Source organism: Cupressus sempervirens, chromosome 7 (assembly GCF_028749045.1).
Source record: "Cupressus sempervirens isolate cs-2001-9-10 chromosome 7, ASM2874904v1, whole genome shotgun sequence".
NCBI classification, from domain to species: Eukaryota; Viridiplantae; Streptophyta; class Pinopsida; order Cupressales; family Cupressaceae; genus Cupressus; species Cupressus sempervirens.
Window position 1 is genome coordinate 357079184 of NC_143124.1, and position 17159 is coordinate 357096342.

A 17159-nucleotide genomic window follows, 5' to 3' on the forward strand; every position below is an offset into this window, starting at 1 on the left:
AATTAAGAGTCAAGCCTTGAAGAGTATCCATTCTAACAAATTTGTCTCATGCACAATCTCAACCTCATCCAACTTGATCCCTTGCGGGTTCATTAAGAACTTGTCAACTTCACTAGCAAACCAAGGACCGATTGACAATTATTATTTTTTAATACAAAGATACTAGTTCATTATTAGAAAATTAGGCGACACGAAGATGTGCACTCTTAAAGCCTAAGGGCTACCAAAGTGAATCACAAGAAATTGTTTTAATAGAAGCATAAACATCAAGGAATGCTAAGGCCACACATAAGATAGATTGGTATTTAGCTAATGACTAAAAATAATTAAAAATGGCGTGGTAAAGAAACACAAGGCAATTGTTTCGCTCTAGGAATGAAAAAAATGAAAAAATGTTTGATGTCTTGATTTGTTTAATGTTAGAAGTCCAATATTATTTCTATAAGCTCCCAATAATGTACTTACCCTCATATGGAGAAGTCATATCACAAAAATTTGACTTTTGAAATTAACATGCAATGATGAGGCTATTTATGAAAACAGAAATAATTATGTAACAAACAAGTTATAATATTATGACCTTCAATATACAAATGTTTTTAATGCACTTAACAACATGTCCATTAAATATTAATATGTGATTGGTAATTTTATAGACAAATAGAAGTAGTTTAAATGATAACAATCACATTTTGAATGAAATTTATGAAATATTATTTCACAAATAAAATTAGGCTTGTATGGTTGATGGGTTATGCTCAAAAAGCAAGGTGTTAATGTTCTCATTTTGAAAATTCATGTTCAAATCGTCCAAAGTGACATCTACATGGCCTCTATTTTGACTTGAGTTGATTAAGTGGCTTATGTGGCTTCTAAGTTGAATATGTTGAGTACGGATGAGGTTCCCCTTATGACCTCCAATGTCTTATGGAGCAAAAAGAAAAGGATTACATAAGGATGCATCCATGACCCCAAATGTTTTGGTGATGGCAAAATCATGCAAATGCATTCCCCTACTATCTCCATTGTTAGGAGATTTTTTAAAAATAGAGGAAACACCCCTAGACCATACAAAGGACCCCCAAGAGTTTAGAAAATGTAGTTAGCAAGAAAAATGTTGATTCACTTTAAAATTTGTTTCATTCTTTTGTAGTGTGAAGGTCTCACAAGCTCTTTAAAACCATTCTAAATCCCTAATTTAATTATGAATCTGATGCAAAGGACAAAGAATAGAATGACAAGAAAGAAGAGGAAACAAGACAGACTCTAGCATCCACAACTAAACCACCAAGGTGTGTTTTGAAATATCATTTTGAAAATTATATTATTGGTGATAAAAATAGATTAGTAGTCACTAGAAGTGAAGCATCTAAAGAGCAAGTTTTGTTGTGTTTACTTTCAAAAATAGAGTCTAACTATGTAGAAGTGGCATGAAATGATAATAATCATGTTAAAGCAATGAAAGAAGAGCTTGATTAGATTGAGAAGAATCAAACATGGAAACTTGTACCTAGATTGAAAAATTTGCATTCCCTAACTTCTCTAGGCTAGCCTTGGGACCAATACTTTGCAGAAAATTCAAGTTGTCCGACAACCCCAAATCAACCCTCAAAGTCAACTTCATGTCAAAATTTGAAGTGACCCCAGCATAAAGGGGGACTTCATTAGAGATGACAAGCTAGATATCTGAATAGATTTCCTGATCAGGGGGGTGTGGGTGTTCAAGAGAATATTCCCCCATGGATAGAGGTTAAAGCTAGGTTGTTGAACTTTTTTAAATATAATGTTCATATACCTTTTATTCCTCTTTTAGATTTTCTAACAAATTTCCTCTATGTATTTACTTTTGATACCATACAATTAGCTTCATTTCCTTCTCCTAGAAGTGACCAATCAACCTTCACAATGGTTTTCAAACCTTTTTATACATAAGCATGCTACTAAATATAAGACCAGTATTATTTGTCAAACGAATAGAAGACTAATTTTATTGTTATGTTTATTGTTGTTGTAAATTAATTTTCTAGTTATTGCTTATTTGTAATTGTATACCTTGGTGTAAAAAGAATGGTTGATGGAAGAATGAAGATGCATAGATCTTTTGGTTTAGCATGCCCAATGAATTCACATCAATTAGCATTTATTTAATAATCTAATTCTAAGCAAAAAATTAGCACAAATATTTAAAATATTGTACATAGGAGTTATTTAAGATTGTTAAGAATCTTTAAAAAACAAGGTACAAGTGTTCTAGAACTTATATGTAAAAGAACGTTTTGTTCTATAGAACTATAAAAAGCTACAACTAATTTTTTTTGAGATGATGAATGAAATTAGTTCAGTCCAACATATAGAAAGGTAAACTACATGAAATCGTGTCTTAATTCTTTTGTTATTAGGACAATTTAAAATAGGCAACAGTGAGGTCTATCTTGTGAATAAAATGCATAAATATAGATATGGAGCCAATGGGACAAAATGATTTTTTTTATAAATGTTTTACCTTATATTTCTTCTAGTTGTATGTGTCAATAATTGGTGTTGCCCATACATAAGATCATACGAATTTTTATTATATTTTTTCAGTTTCACAACTACTTTGTTTCGCCTACACTTGTTTTGTATAGAATGCAAAAAAAATTTATTGATACATAAGGTAAATAATAAGTCAACTATATGTAGACTAGCTAACATCTTTATTATATTCATATTTCCAATATTCAAATGTAAAACGTAGATTTAAATTTCATCTTCAATCTAAGAACTCATGAATAAATTTGCATGTTATAGATAAGATTGGACATTCTCGATCTCATGGATATAGGGTTTAGGAGGAATTAAGAAGTGTCTTTGGACATTCTCAATCTCATGGATATAGGGTTTTGGAGGAATTAAGAAGTGTCTTTAACTATCTTCTTTATTAGCGAAAATGTTGTTGTGATCGCCATTGACAATGACAGCCTTATAGGAAGTTACCCTGTGCGCATCATTTCAGTCTGCGCTGTCGACCGAAAGTTTCAGAGAATTATTGTACCCATTGTCACATTGTCTATTTCTGTGGCTGGACAAAATACGCCGAGGGTTCATGGAAGATTCGCCGAAAGATGACACCAAGCGTTACACGGCAAAAGGACATTTACATAGCTGATTGGGAAAAAGCTGAAAGAACGACGTGGTCTAGCTATTCTTCCTTCAATTTTCCACTCAGGGTCGTCATCACTGCCATTCAAATCCTCGATTGAGTCTAGTTTCCCACTTCATTTCCTTTATTTCTTATTGTAGTATTTTTTATTTTTTATTTATTGGAAAAGTTATGGATAATAAATATAATTGGTATATTTTATTAATGAGTTGTGGAAAAAAATATTGTGATGGAGGATTTTTTATTTATAAAATTATTCATATGATATTGCTAAGAGTATTCAATTGTGTATTTTTTGAGTCAAATTCATTGATTCATAATTAATGGTTCACAAGACCTCATCTCTCATGAGAGTGAATGAATCACTTACCATTCATTCCAACAAGGATTTTTGAGGAGGTCACCCGATCCACTTCATTTATCTACTTACTATGGTAGCACACATTAGGCTAAACTTCTCCAATTTGTTGGAATGTGCAATTTCCCCCTCAAATGAAATGTAAAAGCATAATAGAGGATTCTAAAAATTCTTAGATTGACAAATAGAGTTAGGTAAAGTTCTAGAAGTCATTTATGTTTAGATAGTTCTAGAAAAGTCTATTTGTCCTATGTCGATTAATTTAGATGTTTCCAGAAACAATCAAAGCCCTCTATAAATAGAGGCATCTTGTAATGTTATTGATACAGACAAAATGGTTAATGAAATATATTGTTGTTGCAGCACATTGAGTATTTTTCCTTTTTAGTTTATTTTGTCCATTCACCTTTCACAAGGTGTATTAGAGTTGTCTTGGGTTTCTACACAATTAATAGTCAAGCCTTGAAGAGTATCCATTCTAACAAATTTGTCTCATGCACGATCTCAACCTCATCCAACTTGATCCCTCATGGGTTCATTGAGAAATTGTCAACTTCACTAGTAGACCAAGGACCAATTGACAATTTTTTTTTTTAAAAATAAATACAAAGATACAAGTACATTATTAGAAAATTAGGTGATACAAAGATGTGCACTCTTAAAGTCTAAGTGCTACCAAAGTGAATCACAAGAAATTGTTTTAATGCAAGCATAAACATCCCACACATAAGATAGATTGGTATTTAGTTGACGACTAAACAAGTTCAAAAATGGTGTGGTAAAGAAAGATATGGCAATTATTTCACTCTAGGAATAATAAAAATTATAATATGTTTGGTGTCTTGATTTATTTAATGTTAGAAGTCCAATATTATTTCTATAAGCTCCCAATAAAGTAGTTACCCTCATATGGAGTGGTCATGTCTCAAAAGTTTGACTTTTGAAATTAACATGCAATGACAAGACTCTTTATGAAAAAACAATAATAATTATGTAACAAAAAAATAATAATATTGTGTCCTTCAATATACAAATATTTTTAATGCACTTAACAATATCCATTAAATGTTAATAAGTGATTGGTAATTTTATAGACAAATGAAAGTAGCTTAAATGGTAAGAATCACATTTGAATGAAATTTATGAAATATTATTTCACAAATAAAATTAGGCTTGTGGTTGGTGGGTTATGCTCAAATAGCAAGGTCTTAATTTTCTCATTTTGAAAATCCATGTTCAAATCGCCCAAAGTGATATCTACATGGCTTCTATTTTGACTTGACTTGATTAAGTGGCTCGTGTGGCTTCTAAGTTGAATATGTTGAGTACGGATGAGGTTCCCCTTATGACCTCCAATGTCTTATGGAGCAAAAAAAAAGGACTACATAAGAATGCATCCATGTCCCTCGATGTTTTAGTCATGGTAAAATGATACAAATGCACTCCCTTACTATCTCCATTGTTAGGAAATTCTCTAGAAATAGAGGAAACACCCCTAGACCATCATGGCAAATGTAGTTAGCAAGAAAAATGTTGATTCACTTTAAAATTTGTTTCATTCTTTTGTGGCATGAAGGTCCCACATGTTCTTTAAAACAGCTCTAAATCCCTAATTTAATTATGAATTTGATGCAGAGGACAAAGAAAAGAAGAACAAGAAAGAAGAGGAAATAAGATAAACTCTAGCATCTACAACTAAAACCACCAATGTGTGTTCAAAAACATCATTTTGAAAATCATATTATTAGTGATAAAAATAGATGAGTAGTCACTACAAGTAAAGCATCTAAAGAGCAAGTTTTATTGTGTTTACTTTAAAAAATAGAGTCTAAATATGTAGAAGTGGAATGTAGTGATAATAATCATGTTAAAGCAATGAAAGAAGAACTTGATTAGATTGAGAAGAATCAAACATGGAAACATATACCTAGATTGGTAGATCTATATTCCCTACCTTCTCCACACTAGCCTTGAGACCAGCACTTCGTAGAAAAGTCAAGTTGTCTGACAACCCCAAATCAACCGTCGAAGTCAACTTCATGTCAAAATTTGAAGTGACCCCAACTTCAAGGGGGACCTCATTAGAGATGACAAGCCAGAGATGTGTATAGATTTCTAGATTAAGGGGACAGGTGTTCAAGAAAATATTCCCCCATGGACAGAGGTTAAAGCTAGGATGAACAACCTTTTTTAATATAATGTTCATATACCTTTTAATCCTTTTTTAGACTTGCTAAGAAATTGTCTCTATGTATTTACTTTTGATACCTTACAATTATCTTCATTTCCTTCTCCCATAAGTGACCAATCAACCTTCACATTAGTTTTCAAACCTTTTTTATAAGTAAGAATACTACAAAATACAAGACTAGTATTAGCTTTCAGATGAAATAGAAGACTAATTTTATTGTTATGTTTATTGTTGTTGTAAATTAATTCTTGTTATTGCTTGTTTGTAGTTTTATAATTTGATGCAAAAAATAATGGTTGATGGAAGAATTAAAATGCATAGACCTTTTGGTTTATCATGCCCAATAATTTCACATCAATTAGCATTTATTTAAGAATCTAGTGTTGAGCACAAAACTAGCTCAAATATTTAACATATTGTACATGGGAGTTATTTAAGCTTGTTTGGAATCCAAAAAGGAACAAGGTACAAGTGTTTCAAAACTTATATGTGAAAGAATGTTTTCTTATGGGTAAGTGCACTAAGCTGTCGTGCCAAAAACATGACACACCAAAGTATTTTTTTAATTCCACAAAGCATGTGTACACTATAGCATTTGCACACTTTGTTAAATTAAATTTTTTTATATGTGGGCTGCAAACTTGCGACCCATTTTTATATTTTTGTTTTTACTTTCTTTCTCCTCAACAGTGTGGACATGGATTGGAAACATTAAAATTTTGTTACCCGCCTCCTCAAAATGCCTCCTCGTCACCGAAGATCAAGATCAAGATCACATAGTATGTTTTCTACTCTTGTTTTTGCATCATTTTATATGTTTTTGCATTATTTTGTAAGTTTTTACATTTTTTTGTAGATTTTTTCAGTTTTCTTTTAAATTTGTTTATTTATTTAGATTGCAATTGGTTTCTTATTAGGAAATGTGAATAATGAACCGCCAAATCCCCAACTGAATCAACAAAATCAAAATGAAAGCCTTCCACAAAATCCAAATCAAAAGTCTCCAAAAGATGAAAATCAAAATCCTCCATAAGAAGAGAAAGAAATTTTGCAACCTCCACTAATAAGAAGACCTCCTCCTAGCACCCAAGACAACATAATGAATGAAATAGAAAGAGGGAAAAATGAATTAGAAGTACTCATTGGTAGGTTGAAAGCTTGTGGACAAACCAATCTGATGAGAGCATAATTGGCATCCTCCCTTGAGTCCATTATGATCCATGTAGCTTTTGTTAAAGGTTAGGTGGATATTTGGCGTGTTAAGAGGGATGAACAAAGAAGATATTATGCAAAAAAATTATCATATCAAGATGTAAAAAAAAAAGGAAAAAGAAAAAGCTAGCATTTGTGCATTGTTTAAAAATCCTGGAAAACAAGACACTATTAAACATACAACTAAAAGGTTCCCCATCCATTGGTACATACATGATGATATTAGAAATAAATTTTGGGATAAATGGTGGATGGTCTTTGATGCCCCTCCCTACAATAATCATGAGGTTCCAATATATTTCTTAAAGAAATTGTATTGTGAATTTGTGCTTGGGGAGATCCCCAATTATTTTGACATATTAGAATCTCAAGGTAGAGATGGGGGGTCATCATTTGAGAGGTTGGGGGCACGTCGTGACCCTAATGTAGTTAGGGCACCTGTTGTTAAGCCACATGGTGAGCATGTGATTATTCTTTCAGTTGTGAAGGAACATATAGAAACCAACACTCTAGGGACTATCAATGCTTTGACGTAAACCCTCATTCATTGTGCCACTCCATTGGTTGAGGAGGAGCCTTCTATGTGTCACGGTCATATGTGCACATCATGTGGATTCTTATGCACATTTGGCAGTCATGCTAGAAATAGTATGGATGATGGGCTAGTCACTAATGAGTTCCTAATGACACATTTGGCATTGACACATAGGAAAATTATAATTATAATAAACTAATTTGATCACATTTTGTATGTATAGTGAAAGAGTATTTTATTAGCACGTATTGACATTGTTCAAAATTCAGGGTAAGAGTGTTGATGGCTCTAGTACAGATTCTCCAACCCCATTTTTCATTCTATTGATGAGTCAAGAGGTATGTATTGATTTAATCATTTAAATTAATACATATATTTATTAAGCAATCATATGGAGGTTTGGCAAAAAAAAATTACACATGTGCATCAGTTCTCTACTAGACCATCGACATTCATAAGGGACTCTAAGCCTTGGCATGATATGAGCTTTGTAGAGGTATATTTATTTCATTTTAATTTAATTCATTTGATTATATTTGTTTCATGTTTCATGTTACATGTAAATTGTATTATATGGCATGCAACTATTGACGTCTGAGACTCCTTCTCATCTTTGCTAGTCCATCGATCATTTAGTTGATGCAGTGATGGCTAGTTTAGAGCCATTGACTGAGGTATGAAAGAATTTTCTTAGTTTTAGTTATTGTTTGTAATAGTTAGTATTGAAATTTCAAATGTTATTTATAAGTGATTATATTAATTGAATTTTTGTATGGCCTTATTATACTTGATCATCTGTGAGCCTTTGAGGTGGACGTATAGAGTGACTATTTGATGGCGGTAATAAAATAATTAATTTTGTGTGTACATATATTTGATTTCAATGTATAATAATTATTGGTTAATATCTACTTTTTTTGTTTCAGCTCGAGTTAGAGAAGAACCTAAACAAGAGGATGAGCGAGCATGTGAGGAAGACCCCATCATCCCTATTATCCCCCTCCACATGATGACCAAAGACCTCTAGGGATTTGTTTCCATCCCCTCGTGGGAAAAAGAAGATATAGTTGATAGACACACATGTATAGGCCTTAGTGGACATATATGTTTATTCATGCATGAAATTATTGGTTATCATAATATATATCTTGTTTTTCTTGTTTATGTTTAAGTACATTGAACATGCATTTCATTTTAATGTAATTTGCATCCCAAATGATGTAGAGTGCTTGCACCAAAAGCTAGTGCATTCCCAACAAGAACACTTTTAAACTACCTTTCCCACCTTCCTAAGTATCTTCAAACTCTTTCCAACTTGGTTACAACATTGAAGAAAATTCTAGCTAACTTCACAAAACTACTTGATCACTTTCCCTATTCAAGACTTGGGAAGCAATAAGGGAAAAATGAGAAAATTTGAGAAATTGATCATAATCAACTTCTTGCTTCAAACAAACACCTTATACACTTCAAGGAACAACTAATAACTATCTCACAAACTTCAGTCTGTCATCTATTCCATCCTTTTAAGAGATTTTTCAACATCCTATGAGTGAAAACAATCTTCCAACATCCTATGAATATATTTTCTTTGCAACAACATGTAATTTGCTGATTTTCAAACAACTCTTCACAAAGGGAAGTCATTATGTTTCAAAACTATGAAATGGCTATTAAGACAACCAAGAAGATCCTTAACATCTTTCACTAACTCCATTCAGTGATAACATGTAGCTAAAGTGGTGTTTCATTCTAGCAAAGTATGAGTTTGTTGTTCCAAATAAGAAGTAATGATATTTGACAATAACAGAATGATCCTATATACAAGTTTAACATCAGCAGTGATTCTTTGCCATATTAAAAAAATTAATAATCCCCAACACCATATGCCTCCTCTAAATTCATATAGGGTATTTTCATCATTTGACATCCATTCCAATGGATTACTAGTTGGTTTGATTGGTAATAAGGTTAGTTTCAATGTTTTCCAATAAATTGCTAAAATTGTCAAAAAGTTGTCAGCAACTTTTACTGCAAAATGTAATTTTTGCACTAACTCTTCCTAGAACTTAACCAAGTTGTTTTTCATAACACATAGGACCTATCTAAGGTGTAATGACTCTTAAAACACTTATTGAGTCAACTTATTAACAAAAAAAAAAAAATCATTAGGACTAAGGCAACTTGGGTTTATAGGTGACCTCAAGTTCCTTGACCTTACAAACAAGGATTACCTTATTACCATAAAAAATAATATGTTCAAAATGAGGTGTATGGTCACCCCTTTACCTTCTATCATGACTCTCCATCATTGGATAATATGACATATCTAGTTGCCACTATCAAAGATCACTGCCATATGGCATTTAGTGAGTCTTAGGGATGATTTGATTTGGTGTACCTAAGAATGTTTGAGTGCTCAATGGGATGGGAAGAGCTTGGGGCTAGTGTTTACTCGACCACCCAAAGCTAATAGAATAGATAGTTTGATCCCACAATGAAAGGTGAGAGAGATTTGACCGTTGGCAACTTTATATTGGCCAACACTACAAGTTTTAGCATCACTTGAGATGGGTTTACAAAATCAAAATGAAATAAGATCTCTAAAAAGAGAGAGGTTATTGTAGGTCCTTGCAACATGGTCCTATAGCACCTAGAATTGCATCCATACCTCGCATGAGCTTTGAGATATGCCCCATCAAAGATCGCCACCCTATGACATTTAGTGACTCTTAGGGACAATTTGGTTTGGCATGCCCGAGAATGTTCAAGTTTTTGATGAGATGGGAGGAGCTTGGGGCTAGGGTTTACCTAACCTCCCAAAGCTAACATAATAGATAGTTCGGTCCCATGATGAATAGTGAGGGAGATTTGGTAGTTGACAACTTTGTACTAGCCAATACTACAAGTTTTAACATCACCCGAGATGGGGTCACAAAATCAAAAGGAATAAAATCTCCAAAAATCAAGAGGGTTTATTGTAGGTCCCTGCAACACAATCCTATAACACCTAGAATCACATTCATACCTCACACAAGCTATGAGATATACCCCGTTAAAGATCGCTGCCCTATGGCATTTAGTAACTCTTAGGGATGATTCGGTTTGGTGTACCTGAGAACATTTGAGAGCTCAAAAGGATGGGAGGAGCTTGGGGATAGGGTTTACCTAGCCACTTGGAGCTAATGGAATAGATAGTTTAATCTCACAAAGGATGGTGAGGGAGATTCGACAGTTGGCAACTTTGTATTGGATAACACAAGTCTCAGCATCACTTGAGATAGGATCACAAAAGAAAAATAAAATAAGATCTCTAAAAAGAAAGAGAGGTTATTGTAGGTCTCCACAACACGGTCCTATAGAACCTAGAATCACATCCATACCTCGCATGAGCTTTGAGATATGCCTTGTCAAAGATCACTGCCCTATGGCATTTAGTGACTTTTAGGGACAATTCGATTTGGCATGCCTGAGAATGTTCAAATGATCAATAGGATAGGAGGAGCTTTGGTTTACCTAGCTACTCAGAGCTAACATAATAGATAGTTTGATCCCATGATGAATGGTGAGGGAGATTCGGTAGTTGGTATCTTTGTACTAGCCAACACTATAAGTTTTAGCATCACCCAAGATGGGGTTGTAAAATTAAAATAGAATAAGATCTCTAAAGAGAGAGAGAGAGGTTATTGTAGGTCTCCACAATATAGTCCTATAGCATCTAGAATTGCATCCATACCTTGCACGATCTCTAAGATATGCCCCATCAAAGATCACTACCCTATGGCATTTAGTGACTCTTAGGGATGATTCAGTTCAGTCTGCCCAAGAATGTTTGAGTACTCAATAGGATGGGAGGATCTTGGGGCAAGGGTTTACCCAACCACTTGGAGCTAAAAAATAGATAGTTCAACCCCATGATGAATGGTGAGGGAGATTCGACAGTTGGCAACTTTGTACTGGCCAACACTACAAATTTCAACATCACCCAAGATGGGGTCACAAAATAAAAATAGAATAAGATCTCCAAAAAAGTGAGAGATTTTATTTTAAGTCTCTACAACATGGTCCTATAGCACTTAGAATCACGTCCATACCTCGCATGACCTCCGAGATATGCCCTGTCAAAGATCATTTCCCTATGGCATTTAGTGACTCTTAGGGACAATTCAGTTTGGCATGCCTAAGAATGTTTAAGCACTCAATAGGATGAGAGGAGATTGGGGATAGGGTTTACCTAGCCACCTAGAGCTAACAGAATAGATAGTTTGATCCCATAATGAACAGTGAGAGAGATTCGATAGTTGGCAACTTCGTACTAGCCAACACTACGAGTTTCAGCATCACCCAAGATGGGGTCACAAAATAAAAATAAAATAAGATCTCAAAAAAGAGAGAGAGGTTATTGTAGGTCTCTACAACATGGTCCTATAGCACCTAGAATCACATCCATACCTTGTACGAGCTTTGAGATATGCCCTATCAAAGATTGTTTCCCTATGACATTTAGTGACTCATAGGGATGATTAGGTTCGGCATGCCTAAGAATGTTTGAGCATTCAATAGGATGGGAGAAACTTAGGGATAGGGTTTGTCTAGCCATCTAGAGATAATGGAAATAACAGTTTGATCCCACGATGAAAAGTGAGGGAGATTCGACAATTGGCAACTTTGTACTGGCCAACACTACAAATTTCAGTATCACCTGAGATGGGGTCGCAAAATCAAAATAGAACAAGATCTCCAAAAAGTGAGAGAGGTTATTGTAGGTATCCACAACAAGATCCTATAGCACCTAGAATCACATCCATACCTCACACGAGCTCTGAGATATACCCCGTTAAAGGTTGTTGCCCTATAGTATTTAGTGACTCTTAGGGATGATTTGGTTCAGCATGTTTGAGAACGTTCGAGTGCTCAATGGGATAGGAGGAGCTTGGGACTAGCATTTACCTAGCCACCTAGAGCTAATGAAATAGACAATTCAATTCCACAATGCATGGTGAAAGAGATATGAGGAAGATATGTATGCCTAGGCCACTTTGTGCAAGTTATGAGTAAAAGTTGCTAATTAGGAAAAATTGGGTCTTTTTGAGCTTTTGGTTAAGATAGCCTACGATTACGTGTTTTTAGTTGTTTTTTAATAGTTTGGAACCTTTTCCAAGTCCTAGAAGTGAGATCTAGTGACTACCTTTTTAATATAGTGACCAACAGTTGGCCTAACTCCCCATGGCTTCTCATTTCTACAAAAGAAATCTTAATATACAGAGATATATATATATATATATAGAGAGAGAGAGAAATTACAATTACATCTATTAAATATATAGAGGAAGATATAAAAAACTTGCTTAATAGAGAGATTAATCTAAGAGAAAAGGACATTTTAGAAGAAAATGGTTATCTTTGTGCCATCTAGGGTATGCCAATTACTTAGGATAAAGAGACAAAACTTATATATATTGGGAAAGAGTGCACATGTACATAAACACAAAATTTTCAAATAGAGAAGTAACAAGTGCTATAGAATTATCCATAGAGTAATGTGAAGTGAAGCCTCAAATTGGCTCATTAGTAGGCAAAGAATTTGGTCATGCACTTCATTCTAACACTACAGATGTTTCAATTAGAAATGCCTATTCATCAATGGCCTTCCATTTATAGGACTTGGGAAGCCATGATACTTAATTTGGGCATGTGATGGGGAAGCTTGGGATAGACTAGCTAGTCTATGCTCCTGATCCTCAACTAGATCTAAGTGTTCTTCTAACACCTCTAATGGTCTCTAGGATTCCTTCACACTCAAGGATCCCCTGACCTACCCAAACCTACCCACCAAGTCAAGAATTCAAACTCCTTAGCATTGCAAGTTTTCTCTCTAGCAACCAACTCTCTATAGGCTTATAAGGGTCATTTATGGTTTTTCACCAACACAAGCTCTAATAGGGATTGTGAGGAGTTTTACAGAGGTTTTACAACCTATTCCAATTCTACATGATCAAAGTGATAGTCAAGTTGGGTTGATACCCAATTGAATAGATCCTTCATAAACAGGGCTACTAGAGGAGCCCCAATTAGGCCTCGTAAATTTTTATGGCTTTTACCAATTTTTCCTTAAGGTTTCATAAAATTTGGTAATAAGAAAAATTCTTGCCAATGACCAATCCTAAAGGATTTTTGGGGTCTTGAGCCTCCAAAAAGCCGTACAACAATTATGCTAAAATTAAGGGTTTTTGAGGGTTCCCTATTGTATTCATTTTTTAAAACCTTCCCAAGCTTATCAAAACTCATCCTTCACAGCATAACACCTTCTAATACTCCTCTTGAAACCCTCCAAAGGGATTAGCTTGAAACCCACTCCTCTACATTCTAGAGCCAATTTACTGTTGTCCGCTTGTAGCTGGATATTGTGGTATTCACCTAGGGCAATCTCAAAAAAAATGTTACACATGCATCCAAGGGCTCTGCACTTTTGTACAAACAAAATGGGGTCTTCACTTCAAGATTCCAAGGTTCCATGGTTTTTCCATGGTGGAAACCAAAGATACAACCCCTAATTTACATGGTATTCCAAAACTGGCAACACACTGTACAATTTGAGAAGAATTTTACAAAACACTACCAAAACTATAAGAATTTAAACTAATGCACACAAATGAAGCCTATGAAACTCTTAAATAATAATGCATTAAAAAGTTACACAAAACACCACTCTATTCACAAGAAATCTGTCATGAAAGTGATTGTTCCTCAATGATTGCTGCATACAATCTGTTGTTTTGAACTTTAGTCATATAATGACTTTCATCAACTCTTGGTTTAGGGTTTCTCATCACCTTTATATTCTTCCCATCAATATTTGTGCTTGGTTAGGGATTTTTAGCCTCTTAGTAAAGTTGGAAAAACAAAAAAATAAGAAAAGTTGCTAACTTTTAGAATGTTGCTAGCAACTTTTGCTCATACATTGCCAATGATAATTGGAGGTCCTCCTAAAGCACAAATATGCTTAAAATCAAACCAAACACCTATCCTTAAGCTTCTAACCAATCAATGAACTCCTTATGCATTCATTGAAATATATTAATGATCTTAACAAAACAACAAAAAACTCATTGCCACCTTTAAATGGAGACTTGAGTTTAAATGGAGATTGTTAGTTCCCAAACATGTCCCAATCAAGTAGATGACCAAGATGTTGCTTGAGTAAAGGGGATACTATTTTATTAAGGTATCTTTATGATGTTGGAAATGATTGAAATGATCATAAGGAAAGTTGTTGAAATGATATATGGAACTAATAAAGAATGTTCTCAATCATTGTTTTGTTATTGATGTCAAACTTGCTACTTGCAGGAATGAAAATTGCTTTAGTGATCCAAATACTATCAATTAGTAGATTGTCAAGGAGGAGGCAATCAATAAGATGTAACTAGAACACCTAGAGAAAGGTTGAAGTTATGATGTTGTAATGAAGTACAGGGATCAGCTAAGCCATTGATGAAAAAGTGTATTTGATGACATACTATAAGATACAGAGAATGGGCACATTAAAACATATCAAACATGTAAGGTTTTAGCTAAGTCTTTTGTAAAGCTCAACTAAGTTCATTAGAGCGAAGGTGCCGAACAGATTTCTAGTTGAAGCTGAGTGATATCAAGTGCCGAGTGATATCAGATGCCGAGTGATATCAAGTGCCAAGTGATATCAGATGACGAGTGATATCAAGTGCCGAGTGATATCAGATGCCGAGTGATATCAAGTGCTAAGTGATATCAAGTGCTGAGCACCAGTAAAACCAATAGTGCCGAGTAACACAGAGATGTCGAGCACCAGTAAAACAATAATGCCGAGTTGCTGCATTATTTTGAAAATTGAAGATTCGCCAGATCTAAGCCGACAAGGTTGTTATCTAGAAGTTTGTGAATTAAATGGAAGATAAAAATGATGAGATGGTGCACAGAACACCATGTAAAACATTTTTAAGGATACAACTGAAGAAGTTTCTAGATAAGAACAAGATATGAGGTAGATACAATGTATCCTACCTAATCCATTCGAAACCCTAAAGTTGGAGAGGGAGAATTGAGTGGCAAAGGCAAATCAGATTTCTATTTAAGGAGTCATAAGTTAATAAAAGAGAGAGAGAGAGAGAGAGGTGGTCAAGCATGAAAGCATGAAATGCTAAAGGAGGTGCTAAGGAGGAAAGAAAGCATAGTTACTATGTTTCAGTAAGAAGACCCCTAATATGGATGCATTGGTACAGTGAGTTAGAACACTCAAGGAGACGAAGCTTAAAAAGAAGTCAAGCAGTCAGAGCTGAAGTGATTGAAGCCAAGCATTAGGATTGAACTGAAAGTGTGATCTAAAATATGCAAAGTATATTGTAAGTAATATCAGATCAAAAGGTCATTATTGTTACTTTTTAGTAATTGTAACGGTTAGTTTAAATCCTATGGACTTAGGTTGGTTTGATAGCCATAAGATAAATCCTTTAACAGGGTGACATTCCAAGTGAATGTTCTAAAGTCCTTTAACTAGGCCCATTCCTAATAGTTTGGTGAAATCCTCTAACAAGGTCACATTTAACAGTGTGTTGTAAGCCTTTAACAGGGCATCACTTCAGAAGAGTGAGAATCAAGTAGCATGTTACTGGTGGTTTTTCCCAAATTGGGTTTCTACGTAAATCATTGTGTCATGAGTTGATCTTGCATACTTTATCTTTGCATGTTGATTTATTGTAACTTGCTAATATGGTTGATTTAAGTTTGGATTGATGAAAAGTGTATGGATTCATTAAAAGTAGTGAAAAAGTATTAATAGGGCATTTGGACCTTGAATAACTGATTCACCCCCCCCCCCCCCCCCCCCTCTCAATTATTCTAAAGAATTCTAAAAATTGGTATCAGAGCTAGACTGCTGATTTAGTTTAAAGGGACTAAAAGCAGAAAAGATCAAAATGCCAAAGAGAGAAGTTCCCAAGCTCAACAAAGACAACTTTGTTGCATGGTAAAGTTTGATGAAGCTACATCTTGGATCCATAGGAGATTATGCCCAAAATTCAATTGTCACTAAACATGTAGATCCAACAGGTGCTCCTATTGTAGAAGACATGAAAAACAAGAAAGAACACAATTAGACAATGTTGGAAATTGCCTCTGCACTTAGCTATGCTGAATTTGATGATATCAAAGGATGTGACATTGTATTCAAAATGTGGAAAGCCTTATTATAAATCTGTGGAGGAGATCAGAATGTACACAAAAAGAGAAAGTCTCAGAAGAAAGTTTGATGACATGAAAATGGAGGAAAATGAGAACGCTGCTCAGTATGGTGCAAGAATAAAGGAAGTGGTAAGTGCAATAAGATGCTTGAGTGGTCAACTAGATGAAGATACTGTTAATAGTAAGTTCTTAAGAATCTTGCTTCCTATCTATGCTATTAGAGTATCAGCAATACAAGAGCTAAGATGTATACTAGGAAACAATCTAAGTTTTGAAGGTATAATAGGTAGACTCACTGCATTTGAGTTATCTAATTTTGACAACTACAGACTAGAGAATGTTGAATATGCCTTTAAGGCCAAGTTATCACTGAAAGATGCTGAACAGGTGAAATCAAAGAAAGGAAGAAAAATGAAGTATGTATCCAGTGACAGTAGCACTGATGAGGAAGATGTGGAACAATTGGAAGCATTGCCTGCTAGAAGATTTCACAGGGGTAAAG